The sequence below is a fragment of the Lissotriton vulgaris genome, chromosome 10, assembly GCF_964263255.1.
Source record: "Lissotriton vulgaris chromosome 10, aLisVul1.2, whole genome shotgun sequence".
Lineage (NCBI taxonomy): Eukaryota > Metazoa > Chordata > Amphibia > Caudata > Salamandridae > Lissotriton > Lissotriton vulgaris.
Window position 1 is genome coordinate 458,106,719 of NC_141698.1, and position 15,161 is coordinate 458,121,879.

At 46.3% G+C, this 15,161-nt stretch overlaps 1 protein-coding gene across 3 annotated transcripts in view; it reads left to right on the forward strand.

The window, feature by feature from the left end:
• The window catches only part of MSS51 (MSS51 mitochondrial translational activator), a 455,682-nt gene that overhangs the window by 223,395 nt on the left and 217,126 nt on the right, over positions 1 to 15,161 (forward strand). The gene's annotated exons all lie outside the window — the stretch shown is intronic.

The window sequence follows — 15,161 nt, forward strand, 5'->3', positions numbered from 1 at the left end:
GAACCGGACACGAATCCTCTAATCGGGAGTCCTTACTACAACCAAGACAAAACAAGTTTCCAAGTCTGCTGAGACCAGGCATCTTTGCTCACTAGTCTAGCTTCAAACTTCAAGGGATTATCTAATTATGATATTATCGTGAATACACGAACCCCTCGGTTTTGGTGCTTGCAAGTACCAATAATACAAACCGTATCTCTGGGATACCAAAACTAAGAACCAAACTAAGAACTGGGAGACGCTCCACTTATACTTAACTGAATATTGAAGATCGGTGACGTCACTAGAAGACTCGTCTATAGTTTCGCTCTACCAAGGATCACTGGGTCCAAAACATGGCGATAGTCAGGACAGCAGTCCTTCGTAGCCGCCGGGACGCGGGGAACCTCGCAGCAAAGACCTTCGGAACCACGTCGACATGCAGGGGTCGCTGAAGTGGCTGGCCGTCCTCCGGAATTTTCACAGGAAGCTCCTCGCGAACATCTGGCTTGGACCGTCACCGCTTGATATCGCCTCGAGTTGGGCAACCAACTGAGGTGCCGGGTTTTTAGAGACCCGGTGGTGCCAGGGGACCACACCCGAAGACCTCTAGGTTCTCCCTGTTCTGGACTTACAGAAACACAGAGTCTTCTAGATGAAGTCAAAGATCGAGTTTATTGGCTGCAACCAAGTAACATGCGTCCTAGAAGTACGACAACACGGGCCGTAACTTCTCAGGAGACTGTTCGTTTTTACAGAACCAGACTTCTCCTTATATACATAAATAACAGCTGCAGGCAAGAATTCTTAAGTTTACGATATGGCAATACAAATATTTCCACAATAATACAAAGAGCGAAGTCATGCTGGTCAGCACATATTTTAGATGTCCAGTTTGTGATGGATTACCCCGCCAGATCCAGAACTCCCATCAGATATCGATGAAATGCCAATAAGGTCAAGCCCCCTCCCATCATAAAACGGGTCATAAACAAGAATCATGGACAGGTGTGTGTGTATGGAAAACAGGGTTTGTATGTAGTGAATGGTTTATGACATGTTGTGCCTTGATGATATCTTGCTCGGCCACTGGGCGAGGAGCTGCCCAAACAGGCTTGGCTGGAGGCAGTGGAGTCAGCTCCGGCCAGGTCATGGGGAAGTCAGCTACAAAGGACGTGTCCTTTTGGATTAAGCTCGGCTTTAATCAATTGACTTATATGAGGGCAAGCCATAAGATGGATGCCGTTTACAAAATGGAGTCTGTGGGTTCGAGACGCAAATCAAGATTTGAGGGTGTTAGCATCGCTTAATCATGACGCAAATGCATGGGGATGATGTCCTAATCATTACCGGTTCGTAGATACCAAATTCATCATGATACGACGGTATTTTATAACACGAGTGTTGGACCCCGAGGCTGGTGAAACGGAGGGGTCCAGAATTGCAGTACCACACGCCCCACACCCTCCGGTAAGCTGGCACAGCAGGAGGACAAAATAAAATGATAATAACATTAGTTAGTATCATTTTATTGTTTCCTTTCCTTTGTTGCTCTGAGCAGTGGGGCGATGCTCCTCTGCCTTATTGGAGGAGCCGTCACTTCCTGTTCCTCAAACATTAGGATGATCTTTCTCTGGCCTTGGTAGCTTGTTTCAGTGGCATAACAGTAGCCCCCGCCACCCTAGTATTACAGGGAGGGGGTCGAGCTCCAACGGACCTCATCAGGCACTATGCATGGGTAGCAGGCCCCTGGCCTGCAAGCTCCTGACTGTGTCTGGAGTGTGGGGCCCCCCTCCATGTTGTACTTTGCAGGGGGGGGTACAGTTTCACGATCAACAAAATAGTTAATTCCTCACTCCTCACAGGGTCTGTCCCCAGCCGTTGGAAGAAGGGAATTGTCAAACCCCTTATGAAAAAGGCCAATAAATCCCCGACAGATCTGACCAACCTTCGCCCGATTTCACTACTCCCTGCCCTGGGAAAAATAACGGAGCAACTAGTCTACAGAGAGTTAAAACGCCACCTCGAAGAAAACAACATTCTCCACCCCAAACAATCGGGTTTCCGTCCAAATCACTCGACAGAAACCGCTCTGATAGAGCTATCAGATACCATCAAATTATTACAAGATCATAGGAAAAATTCAATTCTTATCCTCCTTGACTTAACGGCGGCGTTTGACACCATTGCCGATTCCATCCTGATCAGTAGACTCACGGATATTGGAGTTACCGACACTGTTTTAGCCTGGATTAAGTCGTTCCTCACCGACCGCTCACAAACTGTAGCCCTTGGTCCCTTCCACTCGAAAGAGAAGATGGTCTCGTCTGGTGTACCACAGGGGTCCATTCTAAGTCCCCTCCTTTTCAATATTTATCTCATCCCACTCCTTTCCCTGATCGATTCCTTTGGTATACCAGTCACCTCGTACGCCGATGACACTCAACTCATCGTGCCTCTAGATGACAATTCCACTGATGCCGAGCTCAACCTTAAACTCTGTCTAACTGAAGTCTTCCGTTGGATGGATCGTAACCATTTAAAATGCAATTCCAGCAAAACTGAGATCCTTCCAATTGGAAAAAACGCGTCTTTCTGCCCAGCCCTCTGGTGGCCAGATGACTCAGCTCCTCCCCCCCAGACTGTCACATCCGCCAGAAACCTTGGTGTTATCTTTGATTCTGACCTCTCTTTTGACATACATGCCAGAACGGTAGCTGGCAAATGCTTTGGAATAATCAAATCACTTAGAAAATTCTTCAACTTCCTTCCTGCTGACGTCAGGAAAACTGTGACAGTAGCGCTCATAATCTCCCGCCTAGATTATTGCAACGGCCTTCTGGCAGGGGCAAAAAAGAACACGCTATCAAAACTTCAGAGTGTGCTTCACTCTGCCGCACGATTGGTACTCAGGCTACCTCGCAGATCCTCTATCTCTGCAGCTCTCCGTTCGCTACACTGGCTGCCTCTCCATAAGAGAATTCTTTTTAAAATACTGATCATTGCCTCCCGTGCCTTCAACAAAACCGGCCCTAAGTACCTCTCCAGACGTTTTCCCCACTACACCCCCAGCCGTTCGCTCCGCTCGTCCCTTGACAATCTCATCCTCCCTGCCAAATATAACCTAAAGACTAAGGGCGGCAAAACCCTAGGATCCCTGGCCACTAAAGCATGGAACAGCTTGCCCAAAACTCTCCGACAACAGACGCTTGAAAAACCCTTCAGAAAGCTTTTAAAGACCTGGATTTTCAACCTCTCTGATGATTACGCCAAAACGGCCATCTAAACCCCCCTTCAACCTCAGGATCGATCACTCAGGATCTTTAGCGCCAAGATGCTCCCTACGGAGCGAACGCCGCGCTCTACAAATAACCTCACAAATATCACAAATATCACAAAAGTTTCATTATGCCAGTGGCTTGTTTGTAGGGTCAGCTTCATGGGTGTCCTCTCAACAAGGCAAACTAAAGTAGTGAATGTATTGCAGCACCATTGATGGCGCCAAATAAAAATAAATATTTAGAAAATATACTGTTGGAAGTAAGGAATAACAGGCACAGGAGAAGTTTAACAGCATTCCTTTATTGGTCATCCTCTCTCCCCAACTCACAACAGTGCCAAAATTCTAAAGCGAGCTCTAGGTGGAGGGAATCAAGTACCTGGTAGAGGAGGGGGGAACGGAACGCACTAAGGTAAAAGGAGCAAGGTTATAACACACCTCCCTCCCGTAAGGGAAAATACAGCGAAACAAATGGTACATTTCATGTAAACACTTTAGACTTTACCACTCTGTCACAACTCCACCATTGTCCATTATCAAGGAGAACTACGTTGTTGAATGCCTTTACTATGTGACACGGAGGGTAAAATTTCCTAAAACTGTGTGGGTCTTTCACGCTTCTCTTTACCTGCACCACATCACCTACTCTCCAGCTGGGGGCCTTTACCTCATTCTTTCTGTCATACCATTCTTTATACTTAGACTGGTGCAGATCGATCTTCCTGCCAACCTCCTCAGGGTTAGGGTTTACTGCTCCACCCCCTCCCAACTGACTAGGGTTATGTTTAGTGCAGGGCTCTGTAAGAAAGTGGCTCTGTATATACTGGACCAAAGTAAGGTACAGTGTGCACAGAGTCCACAGTCCCCAAAAGTAGGGCAGAGGCTAAAGTTAGATATAACCTTACTCTCTAAAGTGGTAGCTTGGTCGAGCAGTAAGGCAGTATCAGAGGACAGTGAAAAGCATTTGTTGTACACACTCAGTCAGCAAATGGTCCCACACACTCAAGAACTGAATTCTAGGCCAATTGTTTTGTATATAAAAATATATAGTTACTTTATTTTAGAACCACCGTAGGTATCATAAATACTTTCTCAGAATGAGATGTTGCAATTGAATACTTTTAAAAAGCAGTCGACTTTTGAATGCAATAGTTACAGTTGTTGCAATATGCAACACAAGTTTAAACACAAAATATCATTGTGCTCAATGGAGGTTTTTAAGTAAATGCAATAAAATCACTTTACGTATGTTTTTCTAACTCAGGGCTGGATCCTGGATTCAACCCTGGCGCATTTGCTGTAAACAGTTGAAAGAAATCGATTTTGTTATACAGGCGATTTTTAAGGAATATTTGTAAGTTTGGAAACTTGACACTTAAAAGATCTTCTGGTAAAAACCAGGCAATGTATTCCTATGGAGGAAAATTGAGTTAACAGTAAATCACAGTTATAATTACTTTTCAGGTTCAATGCTGGGCTGAAAGATACAGCACTGGGATCTCTCCTGATAACAGGTGAGTAATTCGGAATTCGTTGTTCGGCTGACTTTTAGTAAATATTTTAAAATTGCAAAACTCCACACATAGAAGAAATTCTGAGTGAAACCCAGCCAATGTTACCCTTTGGAGAAAATGAAGTTATCGGTCTTTGGGTAAGTACTCGGCTGGCAGAGTTAAGGTTCTGGGGATAGACTCAGGGGTCTCCCAGGGTCAGGTAAGTACAGTTGTTACACCCTCAGTGGCACAGGGGCAGCCGGGTGCAGAGTGAGTAGGCCCAATGTTGTCCTATGGTGGATAGGGGGCCTTCGGTTAGTGTCTGCTATCAGGCAAACCACACGGCTGTGGGAGCTGAGCTCCTGGTCACTCACACAGGGCAAGTGGGGAAGTCGAGTAGGGTAGTTGTTGCACTTCCAGCGGCACTCGGGCGGCTGGGTTCAGGGTGCTTTTGGGCCTTCGGGCACCCAATGTTATTCAATGGGAGACTTGGAAGTTGAACAAAGGTTGCAGGCTCTAGGACGGAGATTCTTCAGGTGCAACCACCACTTCGAGAGGTACGTTGGGAACTTGGAGGATAGGTAGACACCCAGGAGTTGGGCACAGGGGGTCGGAGGCGCCGGGTGCATGGTTGTCTTTGGACGTTGGGAAATCTTACCCTCAGCTGGTCGAAGTTGGAGGGGTCCCTTGTTGTGAGGCTGCAGGCGTTGGCAGGATCATCAAGGAGGGTCCTTGGGCACTGGATTCTGGGTCACAGTCGCTGGGGGGATGTCCTCGTGGTCTTTGTTTACTCAGGCACAGGCCGGGCTCGACGGGTGCAGAGTGTGCTGGATTCGCGGTTCCTGACTGGCACCAGGGGTTGTTGCTGTTTGAGCTGAACCACTGCTCATGGGAGTCCCAGTCTTTAGATGAGCAAGAAAGGCAGGTCCTCCGGGGTTTTTGAGGTTGCTGTCTGCAGGAGACGCCGGGGTTTTAGCAGGAGCAGGTTCAAGGATCAACAGGCTGGTAGGGCTGGGGCCAAGTCAGTAGGTGTCTTCCTCTTGTTAGCAGCTGCACTGCAGGTCTTCTTTCTTCTTGTTCTTCTTTCTTGTTTTAAAATCGGGATCTGAGGAAAGAAGGTTCAGGGTGCCCCTAAATTCTAAATTTAGGGGCGTTACAGGTAGGGCAAGGGCAGGGACCAATGAGTCCCGGTCCTGGGGTGAGTACACCCCTAGCCTGCTACTCTCCAGTGGGAGGGGGCAGGAGCCCAGCTCTAATTGGGTAGGGCTCCCCATTCTCAAAATGGCAAGACCCCGGGGTTGTGCTTTACCTCGCTTCCCCCACCTGAGGGGTGGGGTTGGCCGAGGCTGGCACACCCCCTTTCCTTCCTTTGTTTTTCCTGCCTGTCTTCCTGCCAGAGAGGGGGTCAGAACCAGTGGGAGCCAGTTGCTGAGTACAGCAAGTGGCCTGGGGAAGCTCACAAAGGCAGCATGCCGTTGAAGCTCCCCCTGCCCATCCTGGGGGACGAGACCTAGCACCTCGTCCCAGGATGTGCATTGTTGCAGGCCCAAGAAAGTGGAGGGCTCTCAACCCAGGGGGCCAGCAACATGTCTGCTGGGTGGCAGCCTAGGCAGCCTCTCAGTCAGGACACAGGTTGTAGGTTCGTTTCAGGGGGCAACTCTAGGTTGCCCTCTGGCTTGCATTTTACATTAAATCCCACACTGGCATCAGTGTGGGTTTAATGTGCTGAGAAGTGTGACACCAAACTTCTCAGTCTTCAGTGTAGCCATTATGGTGCTGGGAGCTCCTGTTGACGACCTCCCAGCACCATATACTCTTAATGGCAGCACTGCACTTACAGTGCCCAGGAATGGACCTGGGCACTGTAGGGGTACAGGGCTCATGCCCTTGTACCCACACCACTGGCATAGGACACCCACCTAGAGGGGTGACTGATGTTTGCCAGGGAAGTGTGATGTGGGCATGGCGCACAGAGATGTGTGCCCTGTCGACTCTGTGGTTTGTTCTGCACCAAGACACTCAGCCTGCAAAGGCAGTGTGTGTGTGTGTCAGGGTACAGGACCCCTAAGGGTGGCACAATAAGTGCTGCAGCCTTTAGGGGTCTTCTCTGGTCACAGGGCCCTTAGTACCAAGGGTACCATTTACCAGGGGCTGACATGTGGCCAGAGATGCCAATTGGGTTTGATTTGGGGGAAGGAACACAGGCCCTGGGAACCTGATTGGCCGGGACCCAGGGCACACCAAGGAAAAGTGCATCAGTTATCAGGCAAAAAGTGGGGGGTTACTGCAACAGAAACCCACTTCCTTACAGGCTCTCTCCCTCTGAGGGAAACAAAAGAGGAGACCCCTGTTATAAGGTTAGGCATGGTGTGGTATGCCCATAAGCAGTTATGTAGGGTCGATTCTAGATCATGGTAGTTGGTTATGGCAAGTTGGATGTGTTCCTTGATCATTCTATTTGTCCTTTCAACCAGGCCATTAGCTTTAGGGCAATACAGAGCAGTCAATTCATGTTTGATGTTCATTTTATTCAAGAATTCGTTCATGGTTTGAGATGTAAATTGAACATTGTCGGAGACTATTGTTGAAGGTATGCCCTCCTTGGAAAAAACGTCCTTAAAGAAATCCAGAACAGCATTGGTGTGTACGTGACTTACACATTTCTGCATCACCCAATGGGACGTGTAGTCAACCAAAACCAACATAAACCTCTTCTGGATACTCAGGTTATCCATGGTTCCAACAATGTCCATTGCTAATTTACTCCATGGCTTAGGGAGGTACGGTAACAGGGGACAAAGGTGCCTTCCGTAGGGACTTAGACTTATCACTTCTGACACAATTGACACAATCTGCTCTGCCATGGGGTCTATCCTCGGAAACCAGAAGTTAGCACGTACTCTACTTTTGGTAATGTTACGTCCCAAGTGTCCTTCGTGCACAAGTTACATTATCCTCCTCCTGAGACCCGTAGGCCGTACCACTCTGTTTTGTCGGTAGAGTTTGTCATTAATGATACTTAATTCATTTCTCTTTTTACATAAGTCCTTGAGTCCATCTTTCAGATCATTGCACTTGCTAAGCCACCCATCTTTCAATTTGATCTTGATCCTGTCCATAACTTCATCTTCTTTCATGCCTTTCTTCCATTCTTCCATGGTAATTGCTGGATCATCCATCATCCTTATGGGACTGTCTAGCATCTCTTCAGGTTGTTCCACTTCTAGGGGTATTCTGGACAAGAAGTCAGCGATGTTGTTATCTTCACCTGAGATATATTCCACTCTGAAGTTAACATTTTCCTGGCCCAGAATCCATTTCCCAATACACGGAGTGCAGTTCTCCATACCTTTCAAGGTGAAGATGAAAGTGAGGGGCTTGTGATCCATATGGATGGTGAAGCTCAATCCCCATAAGAATAATTTGAAATGCTTCACAGCCCAGTAACACGCAAGGGCATGCGTTTTGATTACGGAGTAATTCTTCTCTGCATTAGTAAGGCAACGGGAAGCAAAGGCGATGATCCTTTCTTCCTTTCCTTCTCTCTGCTATAGTGTGGCTCTCAAGCCTTTATTGGATGCATTCGTGGTAAGAAGGGTCTTCCTCCTTGGATCGAAAGCCCCCAAAACAGGCGAACTTAGGATCTCTTCTTTGAGCGCATCCACCACCAATTTATGTTGCTCACCCAATTCAAAATCCTTATTTTTCTTTAGTAATCTCCTTACTGGTTCAGATTTGGACGTAAAGTTCTTTATGTACTTGGCCATGTATACTGAAAAGTAAAACAAAAAGTTTTCCCTATGGGGAGTATTATTTCCTGCTCCTAAATCAGGACTCAAACTGACAAACACAACGTGGAGAAATTAATCAAAAGAGACACTTGTATCTGTCTTTGACTTGACGCCAATTTCCAAGTCATATTCGGCGTTGCCAACAATCAATTTGGTCCAAAGGAATATTATTCCCCCTATTGTTGACAAACAAGTGCCCGAAATGATATAACAAAGACTGATACAAGTGTCTCTTTTGATTAATTTCTCCACGTCCACATTAGGTGGTTTTATTTGTGCATTTTATCTGTGTATTTCACGTTTTTAATTAATGACTCATTGATATCTTTGTATTTTTTATAATAAATTGTACACTTTTTAATTATAATTAGACTGGGTGTGTTCCTTTCTGGTAAGTGTTCTCCCGTTCCACAAAATGAATGGTGTGATTTGTGTTTGTCAGTTTGAGTCCTGATTTAGGAGCAGGAAATAATACTCCCCATAGGGAAAACTTTTTGTTTTACTTTTCAGTATACTGGTGCTCTATTTCCCTATGGGTTATTAAGAGCCCCTCTCTTCCCTTTATACCTTGGCCATGTATTCCATCAGCCCTAGGAATGACTTGAGTTCGTCTATGTTTTTTGGATATGGAGCATCCCTGACAGCACTAAGGAGGTTCCCTTTAGGTGTGAAGCCTTCTTCAGAAATTGAATGCCCCAAATACTCGACAGATATGACTCTCAGTCTGCATTTAGACTTCTGTACCGTCAAACCTGCATCCATGAGTTTCCGGAAAACTGTCAGAAGAGCACGGTCGTGGCGCTCCACTGTACGTCCACACACCAAGATGTCATCCTGAAAGCACATGGAGCGGTCCACGTCCTTCAAGATTTGCGGCATGATTTTTTGGAAAACCGCAGCAGCGGACGCTAACCCAAGCGGCATTCTTCTGAACATGTACGCAACTTGCGGTGTTATGAAGGCGGTAAGAGGTTGCGATTCCAGGTGCAGATCCACCTGGTGATAAGCCATGGATAGGTCAATGACGCTGAAGTACCTAGCCTGGCCCATGGTACTTAGCATCTCATTGAAGTTCAGGAGTGGGTGTCTTTATACCCAGATGCTCTCGATGAGACTCCCTAAATCTACACATAGACGGATGCCCTCCCCATTGGCCTTGGCTGCTATCATGACTGGCGCCAACCACTCTGAACACTCCACGGGTTGAATAATTTCCATCTTGCACAATTTATTACGTTCTTTTTCTAGAGGCTCTCTCATCATTTGTGGAACTGGGCGCAATTTGTGAACCACGTGTTTGGCATTGTCCTTGAGTTTAATTTTCCTTGAACAGACTGGGAAATCCATCACAAATGTTTTCTCAGTGGTAAGGAGGACCTGTCTGTATTGTTGGGATCTAAAATGACACATAATTCCTTTTGGTGCTGCCATCCCAACAGGTTAGACCCCGACTCTACTATGTATACTTTACCATTAGTGCCCCTGCCCTTGAACTGAATGTGCATCTCCATTATTCCTGGAAAGGGAATGGGCTCCTTGTTGTAGCCCGTGGGTGATATATCAGCCTCCTGCAATGTGTTCTGTACCTGTCTCTTAATCATTTTTGTTCAAATGTGGAACAGGAATCAGCAAACACAGTTATACATTTGTTATTCAGCATTACATCAAATTTTGGGTAAATGACATTGACACTATCAGAACAATCCTTAAGCTGTAAAACATATTTCTTATCACAAGGCTGTACACCTTTTACCTATTTAACCATTGACCCTTCTACGCTTCCCCCTCCTTGATATGGGAGTCACCTTCTCTACATACTCTTGCGAAATGCCCTTTCTGTTGCACTTTTTGCAAGTTACACCTCTTGCTGGGCAATGCACGTTGTTAGCTAGGTGATTGCTGCTGCCACACCTTTAACATTTTAGACTCCTTTCACTATTACTGACCTTGCTGTTCAAGCCTTCCCTATTCTTAAGCTTACATACCTCACTCCTTTCCTCCTCCTCCTGAATGGTAGCTACTACTTCTGCATTAGACTTCATTTCTCTCATGCACTTAGCTGTGTCTTCTACTGATTTGGCGATAGCCACCGCCTCTCTTAGACTGGGTTCTTGGCTAAAAGCTTCTCCTGGATACCTACATTGTTGGTACAACAAACAAGTTGATCTCTTATCAAGGAATCAGTGAGATTGCCAAATTCACACAATTGGTTGAGACCCCGCAATGCGGCCACATAATTAGTAACTGACTCTTGTTTTCCGTAGGCCCTGCTAATAAACCTCTACCGCTCCAAGACTACATTTATTTTATCACCAGAGTGCAATTCTAACTTGTTTATTGTGCTCCCAAATATGTCCGTAACCTCAACTGCTCGTTCCCCTTCGTCTTTGGGTTCTGGTAAGGGTTCGTAGATCTTACGCCCATGTACCCCCAAATTGTGAAGGAGAATATGTTGTTTGCGTACAGAACTGAAACGCTCCCCACCAATGGATAGCAGATATGATTCAAACAATTTAACCCACTCCTTCCAGCTTATTTCTGGTTCACCCACTTCATTTAAGAATTGAGGAGGTTGGCTCATGCTTGCTGCCACTATTATGGTGGGAAGGAAGGAGAAGGATAGGGGAGAGTGAGACAGGAGAACCAGTGAGAGAATATAAGAGAGAGAGAGAGAGAGGAAAAGGAGGGAAGGCAGGAGAAGCCTGATATTACTTTATAATATAGTACTCCTATAATAACTTCGGCACAGGAATATTTAATGCAAAACAAGGCTTAATGTGAGAGTTGTTAGAGTCTGTGAAGCTGCAGTAGGATGAAAATGCAGACAGAGATTTTCAGTATGGGTGGCAATTGTACTTACAGTTCGTCAAAGAAGCGGACTATAAGAATAAAACACAACTATTCCTCACAGAATAGATTTAACCGACTAGTCCCCTTGAAGTGGCAAATGATAGTCCTTCAGTCACCGTGAAAACCAGGGATACCGTTTAATATGCTGAATAGACGGGCTCAAGCTCAAGGAGTGTTTTACCCCCACACGGTGCCTGCTCTGAAATTGAAGAGGTCACGTTAATGATGGCAAGAGGAGACACTACTCCTCGTGTGAAGACGCCCAGAATTGACAATACAGTCGGCTCCTCCTCTAGGCGTGACAGAGATTATGCACCCTTGTCTCGATCCATCGGCGTGTGCAGAACTTCAGCCAGAGACTCACGCCGTGGGAACTTGAAGAAATCTTAGAATACACTCCCCCCCGAGCCGCTGAGGTGAATAAAATTACCTCAGAAACTGCAGCGATGGATGGAGATATGCGCTGTCTCCCCTATAACTGCCACTTGGTGGCAGTTCAGATGTTCCGCCGGCGTGTACTCCGCTGTGGGGGCCTCAATGGACGCGAACCTGGCACCCGTCCTACCTCAGGGCAGAACGAGCGACCGGAGGGTACACGCTGCAGTCCTACCACACGCCAGAACATTAGCGAAGTTGGAATCACAGGGTTCGACGGGGTAAGTTGACAGCCAGAAATACCTTAAATGTACTGCCACTGTGGAAATTATGTAGAAGCTAGCACTACTCCCACGTACCTGTTGATTTGTTACCCAGGTTTCCAAAGCGGAAGATGGTGAAAGCAATGTACCTTTGTAGCGCCAATAATTAGGAAGACTCTGAAGGCACTACAGCAGCTCTGCCTGGTGAATGCACAGTTCATACTTGATTCACCACGTAATTTGAAAAGTAGCACCTCCGTGTTGCAAAATCATTCCTGTGGGCATAATATTCCTTCAATCTTCATATCTTCAATTGTGAACTTCCCACGTAAATCTTTTGTAATCTCATCGAATCTGTCTGCAGTAGGAGAGAGTACACAGAGGGGAAATTACCAACACTGCCCCTACGCAGTATCTCGTCGCCAGTGTTGAAAGTACGGAATAACAGGCACAGGAGAAGTTTAACAGCATTCGTTTATTGGTCCTCCACTCTCAACTCAAAACAGTGCCAACATTCTAAGGTGAGCTCCAGGTAGAGTGAACCAAGTAGCGGGTAGAGGAGGGGGGAACGGAACGTACCAAGGTAAAAGGAGCAAGGTTATAACATATACCTTTTTTATTAATGGAGGGGAGCACTCTAGGAGAAAAATGCTAGTACTGAACATCCATTCACAGTTTCTGATTGTTTTCTTTGGAGAGTTTAGAGTGCAGCAGCAGCTTTTTGCAGGGTGTGGGCAGCCATCAATACAGAAAGCCATTTAGGTACTTCAGATATACCATCTTTTGTTAAGAAAGAAAGATTATTTAAACGAGCCCTGCCTAGGCCAAGTCTGGAATTGAATGGTTGTGCCTGCAGACAGGTACTTTGCTGTGCAGGGGAGGGGATGATAAATGTAATTAATTCTGAGTGCTCTGAAAGTTTACAAAAGAGGTCTGCAGTATGACAGTGTCATAGAGAAAAGCTCACACATGACCTAGACCCGTCATAGCACTGTGAGTCTCTGCTCCGCTGTTCCAGTTCAAGGGTAGGACTGACGAGAAAAAAGGCACTTCCTTGGGGGGGGGGGGAGGTGGCGGGCTCAAAGCAACTGGTCCCCAAGGAAGTAATCAGAAAAATAAAACACCTTCCGCTTTGACATGGGTCCTGAACGAAATAGGGCCAGCAAAGGCCAATCCTCAAACCTCCTCCTCTGCTTCTTTTTAGGTCAAGCCTAGCGGCTGGTCTCATACACTCTCGCTCTGCGGGGCATGCTTTAATAGAGTATGCAGTGAAAGCTCCGCCCACTCTCTGCCCATATTTGTCATTGGCTTGTGTCATTATATTTATTGAATGCTGCCTTCTGATTCGTAAAAAGGCTTGTTAGTCCCTCCTTTGTACCTCCTTCTCTGCATTTGTTACCTCTCATAATGACTGGACCTTTTACTTGGCTTGTTACACAGTCTGCATATTAACCGGGTGAGCACTGTTTTGTTTATTGACACTGGGGACAATGGCGGCTGCCTTTTTTTTTTGTATTTGCATGCTGAGTACACAGCACCCACTTTAGGGACACCGTGCACATTTAAAAAAATGTTTAACTTTATTACTGAGCGCGGTGTCCCTAAAGCGGGCACCACACTCTCTTTTTTGCCCGCTTCAGGGACGCCACGCTGAACCAGGAACAGCTGCTGCTAGAAACATGCCCCGGCTTCTTCGCTGCCCACTCCCTCCCCTCAGCCAGTCCGCGTTCGCCTCCTGTATTGGCACCCTCCCTCTCTTGCATGAGGGGGCAGGGCTTAGGAGCAATCGTAGCACGTGAAAGAAGCATTTGCAATGCAATAAGTCTCGCATTTACGTGAGTTTGAGCTATTGGCTTTGTAAATAAAAATGCCTTTTATTTATTTTTTAGTTTTTAGTAAAAGGCATTGTCACTTACAATGCAAATAGCTTAAACTTGCTTAAATGCAAGACCTATTGCATTGGAAATGCTTGTTCACTCCTGCATTCCTCTCCCCTTCCTTACTTCCCTCAGTTCTGCCCTCCTTTCATCCCTCCTCTCATTTTCTCTTTATTCTCCCAACCCATTTCTTCTGTCTCCCATCATTTTATCCACATATTGCCTTTCCTTCTTTTCTCACACATCTATTTCTATTAGCCTTTCACATATTTTTTCGTTGTATTGTTGTTGTGTTTTATATTTTGTTTTTATCTTTTATGACTGTGATCACTTCCGAATAAAGATTATTATTATTAGCCTTTCACTTATTTTTTCGTTCCATTTCCATCCTTTCTCTTTTTGTCTTTCACTCCGTTACCCAGCATGCTTATTTTGACACACCTGCCCCTATATTACATCTGTTTCCTCCTGATGTTTTATAGTGTTAATTAGGAGCATCTTTGGGGAGGCCTGTGAGTCCCTGATAAATGTAAAGGTGACCATTATATAACATCCTAGAGCTTAACTTGCCCAGCTAACCTGCTCCAGAGGCCTGGTGCCAACACCCGCTTAAGCTGATAGAGCCTGGCCTTGAATACGACGCCGCTTTGTCCCCTCTTGGAGGATGGGCCAGACCCTCTGTAACCCGAGGGGTGCACAGTCTGGCACCAGCCCAGGTACAAGCCACTGACCATCCATGCCTCAGCGGCATGTCTTCGCCTAGCGTGGGATACAGAAGGAAAGAAGTCAGTGGACACGGGGAGGTGGAACTTTACCTTCAGTTCAGGCAGTAAGTGGGTGACATGCGGCTGGTCGCCACTGCACTGGCCAGGATTGAGTCTCGCTCCTCATTCTGATTCATGGTCAGATCAGTGTGGGGCATGTTTGCCAGATGGGAGCTCTCAGTAATTCCTGCATCAGGAGCGATGGTCCTCACAGCAGAGGAGAGGGAGCTGATGTTTGTACACATGGTGCGGGAAGGAAGAGTGAGCTACAAGTGCCTGTGCCTAAATGAGCTTCATGCTGATGAATTAAATGTTTGCCCGAATGAATTTGATTATCTGGTAACTTAGCTATTCCAGGCAATCAAGGCACTGTAAATACGTTCTTACAGCTAATGCCCTCTTCAGCAGATGTAGATGTATACATAAATATCAGAGTAAATCACCCAGCCTGCTGTGCACGAGAGGCTCTTGGAGCTAGCTGTGATTTAT